This window comes from Microtus ochrogaster, linkage group LG2 (genome assembly GCF_000317375.1).
Source record: "Microtus ochrogaster isolate Prairie Vole_2 linkage group LG2, MicOch1.0, whole genome shotgun sequence".
Lineage (NCBI taxonomy): Eukaryota > Metazoa > Chordata > Mammalia > Rodentia > Cricetidae > Microtus > Microtus ochrogaster.
The window spans coordinates 1,263,393-1,277,998 of NC_022028.1; the positions used below are offsets into that span (position 1 = coordinate 1,263,393).

Genomic DNA, 14,606 nt, shown 5'->3' on the forward strand with positions numbered 1-14,606 from the left:
GCTGCTTCTGCTCCCGACCCCGGGCACGCTGCTTCCGCTCCCGACCCCGGGCACGCTGCTTCTGAGCCTGACCCTGGGCACGCTGCTTCTGCTGCCGACCCTGGGCATGCTGCTTCAGTACTCAGAATGTATCCTCCTCACGGGCATGCCAACTCCAGACACTCGCACGCTGCCTGCCGACGTTTTCTGCTTCCAGATCCCTTCATCTCCTGCGAAAGCTTACCCTCCAAGGGACTCAGCGGGTCTTGGTCAGGTCAGTGTCTCCTCGCCCTCTTCCTCTCAGAACTTGAACCCTGAAGTAGCAGGCAGAGCTGCTGTCCTTTACTGCCTCTACTCTAGAACCTAGCCACTCTTCCTGGGGTCACAGGGCTTCTCAAGGAGGTAGTAGGGTGGGATGGAGGGACCAGAGGTATGTTCTCCACAGGTTTACCTTTGACCTATGAGGAGGCTCGTTCTGATGAGGACACAGAACCCTGTTAGTGATGGGGCCAGCAGCACTGTATGCTGCTCTATCAGAGGATGCTTGCTGGATCAGCTCCTCTGAGCAGCCCACAGCCTACAGATACTAGGCAGAGTTCACCATCCCCATGCTGACTGTGTCTGTCAGGAAATGAGGGAAGCCACTCTGTGATGGGATGCCTGGTAAGCGCTGGGGAGGGATGAGGCCCAGAGGTAGAAGCAGGGTCCCCTCCTGAGACAGGCTCTGCTCTTGGACTCCATATGCACTCAGGCGCATCAGAATCCCACACTACATCCTTGAGCCCAAGCTGAAGGTCACCCCCGAGTCATTTCATGCCAAGCCAGACAGAGAATGGCTGCCTCCGTCTGCTTTTTGCTGTTGCAATCGTTTTGTGTTTTGTTTTTTCAGACATGATTTCTCTGTGTAGCCCTGGGTGTCCTGAAGCTTGCTTTGTAGACCAAGCTGGCCTCAGAAATCCATCTGCCTCTGCCTTCTGAGTGCTGGGATTAATTGTGTGTGCTCTGTCCACTCTCGATGCTTTTAACAGGCAAAAAGGAGGAGGCCTACATTCTCAGGGGTTTCTTGCCTACCTCCGCCTGCTCTGGAGCCTGGCTAGCCCATTGGCACTTCTTAGCAAAGGGTGTCATTAACACCCCAACCCCCCCCCACACACACACACTGTATAGGCCACATATCGGGATGGAGGGTTTCAAGAGCCAGATGGTGGCCCTGGCAGAGACAGAGATGAAGTCTCCTGAAGCCTCTCTCCTCCAGGCAGGCCCCTGTCCTTCCAGGAGAACAACTCATTCACCATCCGCCACCTCCCCCTACTCTTTGTTGCTCTTCTTTAGCTGAGGCAGCAGCTCCTCTCACTGGCCCCATCCACGTCCCCAGCAGGACCTCCCTGCAGCCTCTCCGTGTGCAGGCCAGCACCTGGAACACTTCAGTGCACACACAAATCTCCTGTGAAGCTACTCACTCTGGAGGCCCCAGGCCCTAAGGGTGGCCCGCGTGTGCTCTCTCCAGGGTAATATAGGTCTTGCTGTCCTATGCCACCCTCCCAGGAGCCAGCTTGGGAAGAACTCAGTCATGGACTCCACTCCTGAGACCATCTGGACCATCTTCCTCTGGATCCTGACAAAGCCCTCAAGTTACAAAGCGCAACACTGGGTCCCCTGCAGGAGAGAGTTTTGTCTCATTTACAAGGTGCGAGAATTGTAAGAGTTACTGGAATAAGATCCTCCCTGCACATTCACCCCTCGATCTGATTGGACAGAAGCAGGTGGGGGTGGAGCCATAAGAGAACTCAGGGAACCAGCATGAGATGCTGGCGACTGTAAGCACCCTCAGAAGAGGACCCGAGGGTGCTAGGGGATGACACAGAAGACACCATCAGAGGGAAATCAGAACTCGCATCTGCCCTCCACAGACTCCACCCGACACCTCTCTGCGTGAGGAGCAGCTCCAGGAAGGCTGCAGCATGCAAAAATGCCTCAACTGTCTGGCCCAGAAGGCCTGTGTGCACTCAGTCAAGATGATACCATGAAGTCACTTGGAAGGAGGGAACCTCCCCTGAACATCACAGAGGGGAAGAACCCCTTCCCTCCCACAGTGTGCAGCTCTGGATTTGATTAAATCTCAAGATTAATTTTTCCCTGTGACAGAGTGGCCAGCCTGGAAGCCATAATCCCTTCAGGCGTTGAGCATGTTTATCATGGTGAGAGGGCGCTTAGTGTCGCCATTAAAATGTTGAGCTGAGCCATCAGTTCTTTGTGAATTTACTCAATATGTTTGCTCTCCGCAGCTGGCCCCGTTCCTCCAGAAGGAGATGAATCAGTGTGCGATGATGCCAGCCACAAGAAACGGTCCCGCCACATGACAGCAGGGTCCTGACAGAGGAGAGGCCTCTGGCCCAAGCCCTCGAGGTGGTGGGCTAGGCCAGGCTGCTGGCCAGAGCTGGGAGGACTAGAGTGGGGGCTTTTCTGGGAGCTCAACTTCAATCCCCTGTTTGAATGAACTCAGGGTGAATCCAGGGATCTGGGCTGCAAGGGCACTCGGCTGTCGTAGGTCACAAGGACAGGGGTTTAGGGTAAGTGGCCCCAGAACAGCCTGGGAGAAGGGTTCATCAGCACACATCCAGAAGGCTACCCCTGAACATTGCTGGAAAGAGCAGAAGGGAGGTGGGAAAGAAAACATGAAACAGAGGTTTTTACCACAGCGGTAGCAGCCAGAGGCTCTGGGGACATCTGGAAGACTCTGTAGCGCTAGGCGTAGCACAAGAAAAAGCAATATCCACCCAACCCCCTCCTGTGTGGGCAGAAGGACCATGATGGGAGTCCTGGCTAGTCACTGTTTGAGGATTGCCCCGAACAGGAACAAAAGAGAGATGTGCTGGTCTATTGATGCAGCTGCACTCACTTCTTTCCCAGGGTCAAGCGAAGCCCATGGGCCGTGAATGCCACCCCTGTCTTTACATGAACTCATATGTGTAAGGTCTGGTAGAATCCTGTGCAGGGAGGAGCTCAGCAGGTGACAAGGTCCTGTGGCAGAGTCCTGCAGGCTGCAGAGGACCTCTAGGACAGGAGAGGATGGTGCACTGGGACTCTTCCTAGACTGGAGATGGGTGGAGGACCAGATGGTCTTCTAGACTGTTCTCTTGGTGCAGACTACCCCAAGCCATGGCCTGTGGCTACTCTGCAGGTTTGTAGAGGAGGGAGCTGTGCAAACAGGGACAAATGAATGGGGTTGGGATGGAAAGTTAAGCCAACAGGAAAATGCAAGAGAGTCCCACAGGGAATTCACAAAAAAGGCAGAAGGGTAAACAATGAGGCCTGGTGTGGACAGGATAACAGGGTACATTTAATAACATGTCTTCGGCTGGGAAAGTGAATCAGTTGGTAAAGGGCTTGCAGAGGCAACATGAGAATTCAAGCTCAGATCCCTGGCACCCACATACAATGCCAGGTACCTGAAGTCCATCAGAGGCAGGGCAGAGGCAGGTAGATCCTCAGAAATCACTACTCAGACACAGGACCCCTGGTCTCTACAGGTACATGCATGCACACACAAACACATATACCATATTCATGAAAAATAACTAAAAATAAAAGCAAAGACAAGTCTCAACCACTCCAGGACTTTCTTTTGGAGATGGTACAGGCCATGTGGTTATGTGGAAGAGATGGAAGGATGGGGGTGTGGCCATCAGGGAATGGAACATCTTCTATGTGATGATATCCCAAGTCAACCAATGGCGGAGGAGGGAGTCAGGTTGCTGAGACAAGAGCTGGTCCCCTGTTTGGGGAAGCTGACAAGGTTCCATGAGTGAGAATGAGAAACTCGAGGCTGGAAGTTCTTATCAGTTGGCCTAAGAGTAGGCCAGGGCAAGGCCATGGTCAGAGGACATCCTTGGGATGTGTGAACACATGTCAGAACAAGTCAGAAGAGCACCCCAAATCTGCCTGCACTGCCATGCACGTCCCTCTTGGTTCCTGCGCTCGGAGGTCCCCTGGTCCTGAGTAGTTGTCCCGACAGCAGCTATTCCATCGACTCAGGGCAGAATGTCTCCACTGCCCAGTTCTCTCCTTCCCTGTTCTTCAGCTCTTCCCTCAGGAGGTGAATCTACATTTCCCTCCCAAGGCCCTCTTTCCCATGATCCTTGAAAGTGGTCAGAATCTATCACTCTTCTGCAGCCTTCGTCCTGATCCTAACTTTTAAAAGCTTTACATGGGGATCCATCCATCTGGCTGGTGTCAGGGTTCAGCTCAGAGGGTCCCGGGGCAGGTCCTCCCTCTTGCAAAGCCTTTTACCAACTGAGCTATCTCCACAGTACACTTGAGCTATCTACACAGTACACTTGAGAGAAAAACCGTGGAGCCGAGCAAGAGGGTCTACAGAGCTGCTCCATCCTGTCTGCCCCCACACTGAAAGCCATGTGTATGTAGGTGGACTCATCCCCTGGCTCTACTTGCCCCCTTCATCTCTGATGTCTCCACGCGCTGTCCCCCAAGGGCACTCCACATAACCTTGCATGGCTCTCTTCCCCATCAGCCTGGCCCTCCCTCCACCAGGACCTCTTGTCCCCATCCTGAGCACTATGTGTCAGCCTCGGGTCCTCTCACTGGACTCTGAGAAGGGGACCAGAAACTGCTGCTTCCAGCCAGCTGGGGACATCAGGCCCCAGGGAAGCAAACATCTTGCCAGGCTTTCTCAGAGACCAGGAAGGAAGCGGGTTCAATTAATTCACAGTTGCCTCCCCAGATTGGAGTACAAGTGGGGAGATGGGAAAATTAACCTTTTCAGAAATGCAATTTCATAAAATCATTGCGCTCAGAACAGACTCTCTCATTATTGCTATTATTTATGGCCTGTCCATGCCTTAGGCTACCAGCCATGTGCAGAGATGGAGGAGGAACAGGCACTGCCTGCTTCATGGAGGAAGAGGAGCTGATTGAAGCCCTGGTGTTGTGGTCAGTCACATAACACAAACCCAGCGGACCCCATAGGGCTGCAGCTTTTTGGTAGAACTGTCCCCACTGGGGACGCGTGTTAAGATCATTGTCGAGACCGTCACAGAGAAAGAAAGCCATTGCTGTCCACTCCTTCTCAGTCCTGCCAACTGTGCTTGGCTACCAATGTACTTCTGCCTTCCATGGCTACCACAGGCCACAACTGTGAGATCAGTCTGATGTCCAGTCTGGGAGCGCTCATATCCTAAGCTCCCTCTTGCCAGGGCTGGGGCATCAGAGGATCCCAATGCCACCACTTGCTCTAGAAACATTGCTAGGCTCCCTCTGCCACCCACGGCCTGGGCTGTGGAGATTCCTGCCTTCCTGAACTCTGCTATTCCCTGCCCAAATGCAGCTTCCTAGCTGAGTTCTCTTCATTCGTGGGCCTCAGCTGTAAAGTAGTCTTGGCTGCCTAGACAGCTTTAGTGGCACAGAGAGCTGGGGTTTACACTGAGGAGACCTGGAGCCACGGCAGAGAGAAAAGGCAATGAGGTACCTCCAGTTTCCAAAATCCATGCTCACATGCTCTTCAAAACCTCACCCTGTATCCCCAGTCCGCCCTCCTGCAACCCCGGAGACCAAATCTAACCCTAACTTTGTATTCTGTGCCCTTCTTAATGTGTGTCTCCAGGGTGTGGAAGTGAAATGTCTACTCCACCACCATACAAGGGACCTGGTACCCTCCCTCCAGTACCACAGAAAGCACGGACGTGTCGGAAGGCCTGGCTTCGTTCCTCTGTGACTGTTTCTACTGTCTGATCTTGATAGATAAGTACACCACTTCTGTTTCCTTCTCTGGAAGACAAAAAGTCTGGGTTTTGTGGTTTACGGTCACCTCCAGGAACAGGACACTCCTCTGTCCTTGGGACACAGGGAGGAGATTTAGATTTAGGTTGTGGAAATCACTGGGCAGAATCTTCCACTTGAGAGTTGGGACTTCCCCCTGGGCCCTGAAGTTGAGTGAAGCTGAAGGTGAGGTCCCCTCCTTCCTGCCCAGCTTCACCTCCACTCCATTTCTGAAAACCAAGCAGGAAGCACACGGAACCTGTAACGTTAGGTCAGTGTGCACCGCCATTTAACCAGACACAGACCTGGCTATATGTGTGGTTTTAAATAGAGGTTTCTCAGAGCTGTTTGTTTAGCTTGGAATGAAAAAAGATTGATTATCTTTAGACCCACTTACTGAGGCTGATGAGTCTCCATATGAGCCGGGCTGGGCTTTGCAGAGGCCCAGCTGATCTGTGCCCTGGGCAGGCCACAGACTGATCCCAAGCAGGGCAAGTGTCTGCTACTCAGTTTTCCTTTGTAGATATTAGGGAGAGCGAAGTCCAGGAGGGACAGCATAGGACCTGTGTCACTAACAGAGGCAGTGCCCCTGCAGAGCATGGAAGAGCAGAAGAGTCCTGCCCACCTCCCAAGCACTTGTTCTAAGATCCTAGGAGACCTGCTGTCCTCAGTGTGCGTCCTTCCATCCTAGTGGTGGCTGAGCAGCAGCAATTTAATATTTGATGATGTCAAGTCGTAACAAGGGTGTCCACAGACATAAAGCAAGCCTTGTAGGAGGGGACATTCCAATGAGACAGCACTCATAGCAGGTGACCATAATAGAGTCCTGAACACTGGGACCCGAACCAAGGCTGAGGGTTAGGGATAGAAGTATGTATGTCTGTGACTATGTTCCCTGACGTCACCAGTCCATCTGGTTTTCTTAGTTTCTCTTCATGACACTTAGTTCCCTTCAGGATACTCACTTGTAGTTGATTTTGACTCAAACCCTGACTTATATGAAGGAATGATACTAGTTTAATGGTTCCTGACCCTTTCCAGAGGCACAGTGCTAGTTCTCCAAGTAAGGCCAGGCCTATTGTGCACAGAAGACATGCAGGATGCCAGGCTGGCTCAGAACCCAGCTCTGCCTTCACACCCCCTCTGTGGGCTTCACTTGTTATAATGGGTCCATGCCCCACCCAGAACATGTCCTGCCTTTTCTTGACTGTGAGTGGGGCCTGAGGGTACCCCCTGCTTTCTCCAGTGGCCCAAAGATCCCTGACCTGCTTTCTGTCCTTACGACCCTCCCTCTTTTGGCGTCTTTTACTCAAGGCCTTTAGCCTCATATTCGTGTCTTCCTCACTAGACTGAGCCTGGACAAGAACCTGTTGTTCAGTCCAACCCCGATTTGCCTCACCCCATTCTGTCAGCACCAGAGCTCTATCGTGGTCATGTTCTAGGCTTCAGAGAGTGTCTGCCTCCAGTTCCCCAAGGACAGACCACGTGACTCAGGCAAAGCACTTAGCAACATAATCATTCACTGGAGGCCAGCCTGCTTCTGTGGTAGACCAGAGACATACACCATGGTTCTGGGAAAGGACCAGCAGGTGGACAGACCCCTTAGGAACAGGCAGCAGGGGAGCTGCCAGCTAGAGTTGTGGCTGATCACATGTTTACAACCCAAACTAGCCAGGGATCTAAGGGGAGCAGAGCATAGTGGGAGAAAAGGCTTGGTGGAGTCTGTCTTGGGTACAGGGTGGACTCAAACCCCATTCCTGGCTTTGTCCCTAATATCCAGGGTGACCTTGGTTCATTTAACTTCCTCCAATGTGGAATCAAGGGCCCTGGACTTGCTTATCAGACAGCAGACTGAGCTCTCTTTTCTCCATTTCTCATTATCAAATTCCCACCTAGTAAGTAAGTCACTGTGTCACAGAATAAACGGTGGCATCGTGTCTATGGAAGAAAGGAAAGAGAGCTGTCACAGCAGGCCAGGGTAGAAGAGAGGAGGAACTGGATATCCACATGCCTCAGTTTCCACTTCTACGTGGAGGAAGTTTTATGTCACAATGCCCTATTTTTCCAGAATTCCACACTGTCTTTCCTCAAATGGATGCCTGGCCTTTACAAATGGTCTTGTGTTCCCCGGGAAGCAAGGATGATGACAAAAACACAAGATCTTTTCACCAACAGCTGCCACACGGGGCACTGTTAAAAAGCCATAGAAATGCCACCTCCCCAGTCTGGGCCCCCACAGCCATTTATCACCCTTATGGTTGTGGATAGCCTTGAGAGGAAACTGACCTTGAGGAGGGAAAGGCTTCCTTATGGGGTGCTGAGGGAAACAGAGGCACTGGAGGAGGACATGTGAGACAAGGAGGGGACAATGACTTCACGAATCCACAACCTGGGTCCACCTGAGAGTCCTGGTTACCTCTAGGGAAGCCTGACAGAGACCCAGTGGAGGAAGAGTCATTGCCATGGGCATGGGGCATAGGGAGGAAGGGAGGGTTTGTCACACAGAGAGAAGTAAAAGGTGTCCCTGTGCATATAGTCTCGTTAACAATGGAGTCTCAGCTTCATCCACGGCCAAAGAAGGCTGTGAAACCGAAATCCACACATACAAGGACCATTGCCAGAGAAGGCAGAGCCCATGGCTGGGGACCTTGATAAACACATGAAGGCCTTCTAGATAATTCCTTCATCATGCTTCCGCTTCCATCATCTACCCCGAGGTCGCCGTTTCACCCCATGGCACATGAACATTTATGCATATTTGCTCCCAGGTACAGATGCTTCTATGCACACCATTATAGGCACAATGAAACACAAAGGTACCCGTAGACAGTGCTCACCCTTGCCCAGGTACAAATGTGCCAGCATACTCACTAGAATTGGCCCTGGCATAAGACAGAATGGAGTCAACCAAGGCCTGCTCCGCGGAGCTCGCATTCTATGCGTCGGCTGCAGAGTCACGCAAAGACACATCCCACAGACCCCTGCATGCATGCATCACCTAAACAGTGACCCCACACAAATACTCAGACAGTCCCCAGACAGAGTGCCTGCTACGTGCATCCCAGAAAGTGTGGCTAGCCCTGGAGATGCACAGGTAAGAGTGACAGTATGACCACTCTGGTCACAAACACCCAGCACAAAATATCCACACCCAGCCTCAACCACGTCAGGCTCACCAGGCATGCACATGTGCATCATGAGTTTAAGGTCAATTCACTAGTCAAGGCATTTGCATGGTGTCCCAGAAAACAGCTCATTTCGAACCAGGGCCCTTCAGTTCAGGGCAGACCTGCAAGCCTTGCTCTCTCCACCTGGCTACAACTCTCCTTTCACCTAGAACCTTCTGTACCCCTCCCCATCAGCTCCCTGGCTTTATCAAAGTGCCACAGGAATCCTGCCTGCATCCTGCAGTGTGTCTGGTCCCACCCAGTATGACTCCAGATGTCCCCCAGACTCCCCTCAGTCAGCACAGGGGCCAAGTGCAGGCCCAGACTCCTGGGGTTTTTGCTGAGACATTATATTGCAACACGGTCTGTTTCTTCCAGACTATTTCTTTCTTTCTTTCTTTTTTTTTTTTTTTTTTTTTTTTTTTTTTTTTTTTTTTTTTTGCTTTTGCTTTTGCTTTTAAAAAATCAGAAATAACTTGGCTGTAAAACTGTGCTTTGGGCAGAAAGCAGACTCTCAGGGTCAGAGCCCAGGAGAAGATTTTTTGCTATACAGTTTCAGGGAAAATAGCAGGCACTCAGCAATTTTGATTCTTCAAGGGACAGAGAGAAAATACAATTGGAGTGGATTCGGGGCTGCACAGACTCCTCTCCAGACCAAGGCTCACATGCTGGAGAGCTTGACAGTGGGCAGAGGGGTCAGAGGGGTCAGAGGGGGCCAAGCAGAGGTGGGGGGTGGATTTGCTCTGGATTTGCTGTATTGGTTCTACATAGAAGACCCCCCACACCAGAAGCCCCAGGAAGAAAGTTGGTCAGGATAGTGGTTTTGGATCTTGGCCCTCAGTTTGTAGCAGGTCTCTGCTGTCTATGCAACTGCCATGTGTGGGAGAGGTCCCGTGACTTCCAGGGCAAAAGAGGGGTTCTGAGATAGCGTGGGATGCATCCATGTGATAGCTGTGTAACCTCGGGAAAGATAAGTTGCCCTTTAACCCACAGACTTGCCATATCTTGGCGTGTGCTAAAACCTATCTCGTGCCAACACTCTAACCCTGGGAAGCCACTGCTGTGCTGGGAGAGAAATGGGCCTAGAAAGAAGCTGTCCTAACTGCCAGTCATGATGGGAGTGGAAGCAGGTGTCAGGAAAGGTCCAGTGTTGGAGTCCTCTTGAGTCCAGGGGCACCTTCCCACAGAAAGCCAGGGGAGCCAATGATAGCAAAGGTAGGAGGAGCCATCCAGAGGGAATTGTGGGCCTAAGCTGTGAAAGCGGATGTGGACTGCATGTGTGTATGTCAGGCCACACCTCACTGTCCTAGTTGGTTGAGCCTCGGTCCCTCCACACTTCCTTGCAGTGCCAGCTCTGCAAAGGAGGACCGTCATGGGCGGGATGGTCACAGCTGGTTCCCTCAATCCTTTTCAGGACATGTGACCTCACGATGGAAAGAGAAGACAGCGGTCTGGTGTGATGTGAAGCCCGGCAACTGACCCCACTGAGCAGGGCTTCTCCTCCAGCCACCACCCAGGTGGCCCAGAGTCCCAAACCAGCCCAAATCAGCATCCTGCCTGTCAAGGACCGAGGGGAGGAGCTAGCTTCATTTTCCACCTCCCATTCAGGCGAAGGGGAGCCTGGAGTGCTGTGACTACTAACTTCACATCTTAATTTTCGAAAAGGAAGTAGATTCTTTGCAGCCTTTGCTGTAATTGACTCTGGGGCTGTGACTTTATCTCGCAAATGGTTATTTGTGGACTTTCGGAAACCTGCGTCATGGAGGGAAATTACATACTTAGAGATCTGCAGAACCGTGGATTAGGGTCCCAGCAGATTCTAATGATTCTCTGGGTGCCATTAGGGGATAACGTGAAAATGCATATTTAGAGGGTGATTAAGAAGCAAGCAAGCACACAAGGCAAAATTCCTCCTGGAAACTGGTGATTACTCTCAGCGGGAGGTGATTTCTCCTGTTAGAGATCTCAGGGACTGCCTTGCTGTGTCCCCCAAACTCCGGGGAGGGGGGGGGGAATCCTGCAACAGATCATAAGCAATCAGAAACTTCACCAACTGAGAAAGCCACACTGGCCTTACGAGAACTGAACCTCTTGGCCACTCTGTAAGACTCCCTGAGCCATCAGGCTGTTATTTAAAAACTCAGGCCTGGGACTTGTGGGAAGGCATAACTCAGTCAGCCAAGTGCTTGCTGATCAAGTGTGAAGACCCCCCAGTTCAACCCCCAGAACTAACTGTAAGGAATAAATAAATAAAGCCAGACCTGGTGTCTGGAAAGATGGCTCAGGAGTGAAGAACCCTCATCCATTTCACAGTGCCCACATTGTGCCACTCACAACTGCCTTTTACTCTGTCTCTAGGGGATCTAAAGCCTCAGGCCCCTTTGATCATCAGAAATCATGTGTGAACACCCTTACCCCCACACATCATTAAAAATAAATCTTTAAACGATGCCAGGCCTGATGGCACACACTTGTCATTCAGTTCTGAGAGATGGAGGCTGGTAGGTCCCTGCAGCTTGCTGCTCAGTCTGTTGAGACTCTGTCTCAAAAATCAGGGTGGACAGCATCAAGAAAGGACATCCGAATTTGTCCTCTGGTCTCCATATGGTTGTCCATACATACACAGTCTGTTTCCCAAGCACAACATTGCACTCAAGCTAGACTTGTATCATACGTGTTCTAGAACCACATTCTGGCATGTATAGGACCCAAATTGCTTCTCTGACAATTTATTTAGCTGCAATTGAAGTCATAGGTAAGGTTTACCTCCCCTCTGTGCATGTGGAAGGTGTCACCTCACTGCGAGTCCCCCAGGTCTCTCCCTGTACATCTTAGAACCCACAGCAGGGTCCTTCACCTTCATGGCTGAAATTTACCATTTCAGGCCTGTTCAAAGGCTTTTCCTCCAACACGCCACTGTCCCCCAAAGTGGAATAAGCCATGACTCTTCATGGGGAGGAGCCTGGGGTGGGGTCAGTGGGATTCTTTGCTGAGGACTTCAGCCCCCATACTCCTGGTACCCAGGCTTCTCTCAACTTCCGCTTTCAAAGCTTTGCTAACCTGGGGCAAATCTGCAAGAAAAAGATCCCACAGCTGTGAGGTCTAACCCTGACAAAAGGTGACACTCATGTGGTTGTTTGAGACAGGGTCTCATCTAGCCTAGGTTAGCTATGGATGACACAGACCACCCTTCTGTCTCTACCTCCCAAACACTGGGACTGGTGTGTGCCACCGTACCTGCTGGTGGTGGGCACTTTAGAAAGCCTGACAACAATATCCCATGGAACAGTGTTTTGGAGGTATCCATCTTGCTTCTGCTCCTTGTATGATGTGACACCCTTGTTCCTGGATCCGGAGGCAGGGACCAGACTCTGGCTGCCTCCCCCACTTAGCACAGCATCACTGCTAGTCACTACTAGACCATTAGAGTGACACTCGCTAGACATGTGGCAGGCTCTTGAGAACCAAAACCATCTGCTAACATGTTAGGTCAGCCTTGCCCTGACTCAGACTAATAGTGTCTTGTTTTAATTTCTGATCTAAAAAGGGTTTTCTCCCTATGTTTCTGGCATTCTAACAAAATGCATACAGAACTCCGATGATGGCTGCTTATTGAATTATTGCTCCATGCCAGATGTACGCTAAGCCCTGAACTCATCTTGGAGAGAGCCTTGGGAAGGTCGATCCCCAGGCCCTACAGAGAGGCAAAGAGACAGAAGTTGAGTGAGCAGGCTGCCAGAATGGAGCCAAATGCTAACCAGGGAGCTCCAAGGCTTTGCTCTTGACCTTGGTGCTGAATATCCTGAAGCTTAGCAGTGAACAGTCAGGGAGAAGGAAAGACAGACAAGGGGCTGAAAGACAGACACTGGAGGGCTTATCTGGAGGAAACCTGCAGACCAATCCATGCTGCTTAGTTTTTTGTCAGCTTGACACAGACTAGCATCGTCTAGGAAGAGGGAACTTCACGTAGGAGATGCCAGCATCAGATTGGCCCACAGGCAAGTCTGTGCAGCATTTTCTTGATGAATTATTAATGTAGGAGGCCCTAAAGCACCTGGGTAGGTGGACCTGTGTAAGAAAGCAGGCCGAGCAAACTGTAGGGAGTCAGCCAGTGAGCAGTGCCCCTTCATAGTTTCTGTTTCAGCTTCTGTCAACACGGTATAAACTGTAAGATGAAACAAACCCTTTCTTCCCCATGTTGGATTTGGTCAATGGTTTATCTTAGCAACAGAAAACCAGACTAATAGAGGATGTCCATAAGAAGCAGAGCCCATGTCAATCTTCAAAGTGTAGTAGCTATAGGGTAGGTGTGGAAGTGGGCTGGAGGGTACAAGTTTCCTTTGGAACCCCCCAGTTGGCCATTTCTGGGGGTATCCATGAGTGGTCAGTTAAGAATGTTCAGTGATAGTGGTCAGTAAACATTTTTTTCGGCTGGCCATTACTTTGGGTCTGTAGAGGTAGACAATCAAAAATTCAGAGATACAAATTCATTTTCATCTAGAAACCAAAGTTATGTAGTAAATAGAATTGCCAAAGTTCAAGCAAAATGGAGTTTACAAAATGACATGGCCCTGGCTGGCAACAGGCCTCGGCAAATGGGAAGAATGATGCCACTTACCCCCTGTTTACAGAGGAAAGGAATCTGGAAGGAGATGCTCCTAAGGCGCTGTTTGGGCTGTGCTTAGTGCCAAGAAAGACATGTGGTTTTTGAACCATGCCTCTTATTAGATTCTTAATAATCAGGGTCATGCACATGCAGACCCTGATTAAACTTCAAGTCAATGCTTGAGGTCACATTCTGGCTGTGACATCACTAGGACAGTAAGATGTGCAAGTAAGGAAAAGAGACAAGAGCCTTTGGGAGACAGACTGTATGCTTGCCACAGCAGCCCTCAAAGGAGTCTCTCTGCCATGGAAAGGAGAGGAAACTGGATGGGTGGCCATTGGCCTCCAACACTGCACGGCACTGCACAGCACTGCAAGGCACAACACAGCATTGCACAACACAACACTGCACAGCATTGCACAACACTGCACAGCACAACACTGCACAGCACTGCACAGCACTGCACGGCACAGCACTGCACGGCACAACACAGCACTGCACAACACAGCACTGCACAGCACTGCATGGCACAACACAGCACTGCACAGCACAGCACTGCACAACACAGCACTGCACAACATAGCACTGCACAACACAGCACTGCACAACATAGCACTACACAACACAGCACTGCACAGCACAGCATTGCACAACACTGCACAGCACAACACAGCACTGCACAGCACTGCATAGCATAGCACTGCACAGCACTGCACAACACAACACAGTACTGCACAGCACAGCACTGCACAACACAGCACTGCACAGCACAGCACAGCACTGCACAGCACAGCACTGCGTGGCACAGAACTAAACACCACTGCACAGCACTACACAGCACAGCACTGCACAGCACTGCACAACACAGCACTGCACACCAGGGGAGGCAGGGTGAGATGTGTATCAGGTTCTTTTCTGTTCCGATGATCAAGACCCTGTGGGGAAGGAGCTTATTTTGGTTTACAGTTCCGGGAGGGGGGTTTACATCATGCTGGGATCAGGGGACCCAATGTTCAAACATGAGGCTGTAAGGAATAGCTCATATTCAAACAAGGTGGTCCTCCACTATCTGTCACCCT

General features: G+C 51.1%; 1 protein-coding gene and 1 long non-coding RNA gene across 2 annotated transcripts in view; one reads left to right on the plus strand and one right to left on the minus strand.

The window, feature by feature from the left end:
* Lrfn2 (leucine rich repeat and fibronectin type III domain containing 2) overlaps window positions 1-14,606 on the minus strand; it is a 174,075-nt gene that overhangs the window by 73,366 nt on the left and 86,103 nt on the right. The gene's annotated exons all lie outside the window — the stretch shown is intronic.
* On the plus strand, window positions 7-12,123 carry LOC113457559. The gene is made up of 4 exons (XR_003378107.1): window positions 7-253; window positions 1,525-1,666; window positions 2,265-2,549; window positions 5,600-12,123. It is a non-coding gene; the product is annotated as an uncharacterized LOC113457559 (long non-coding RNA).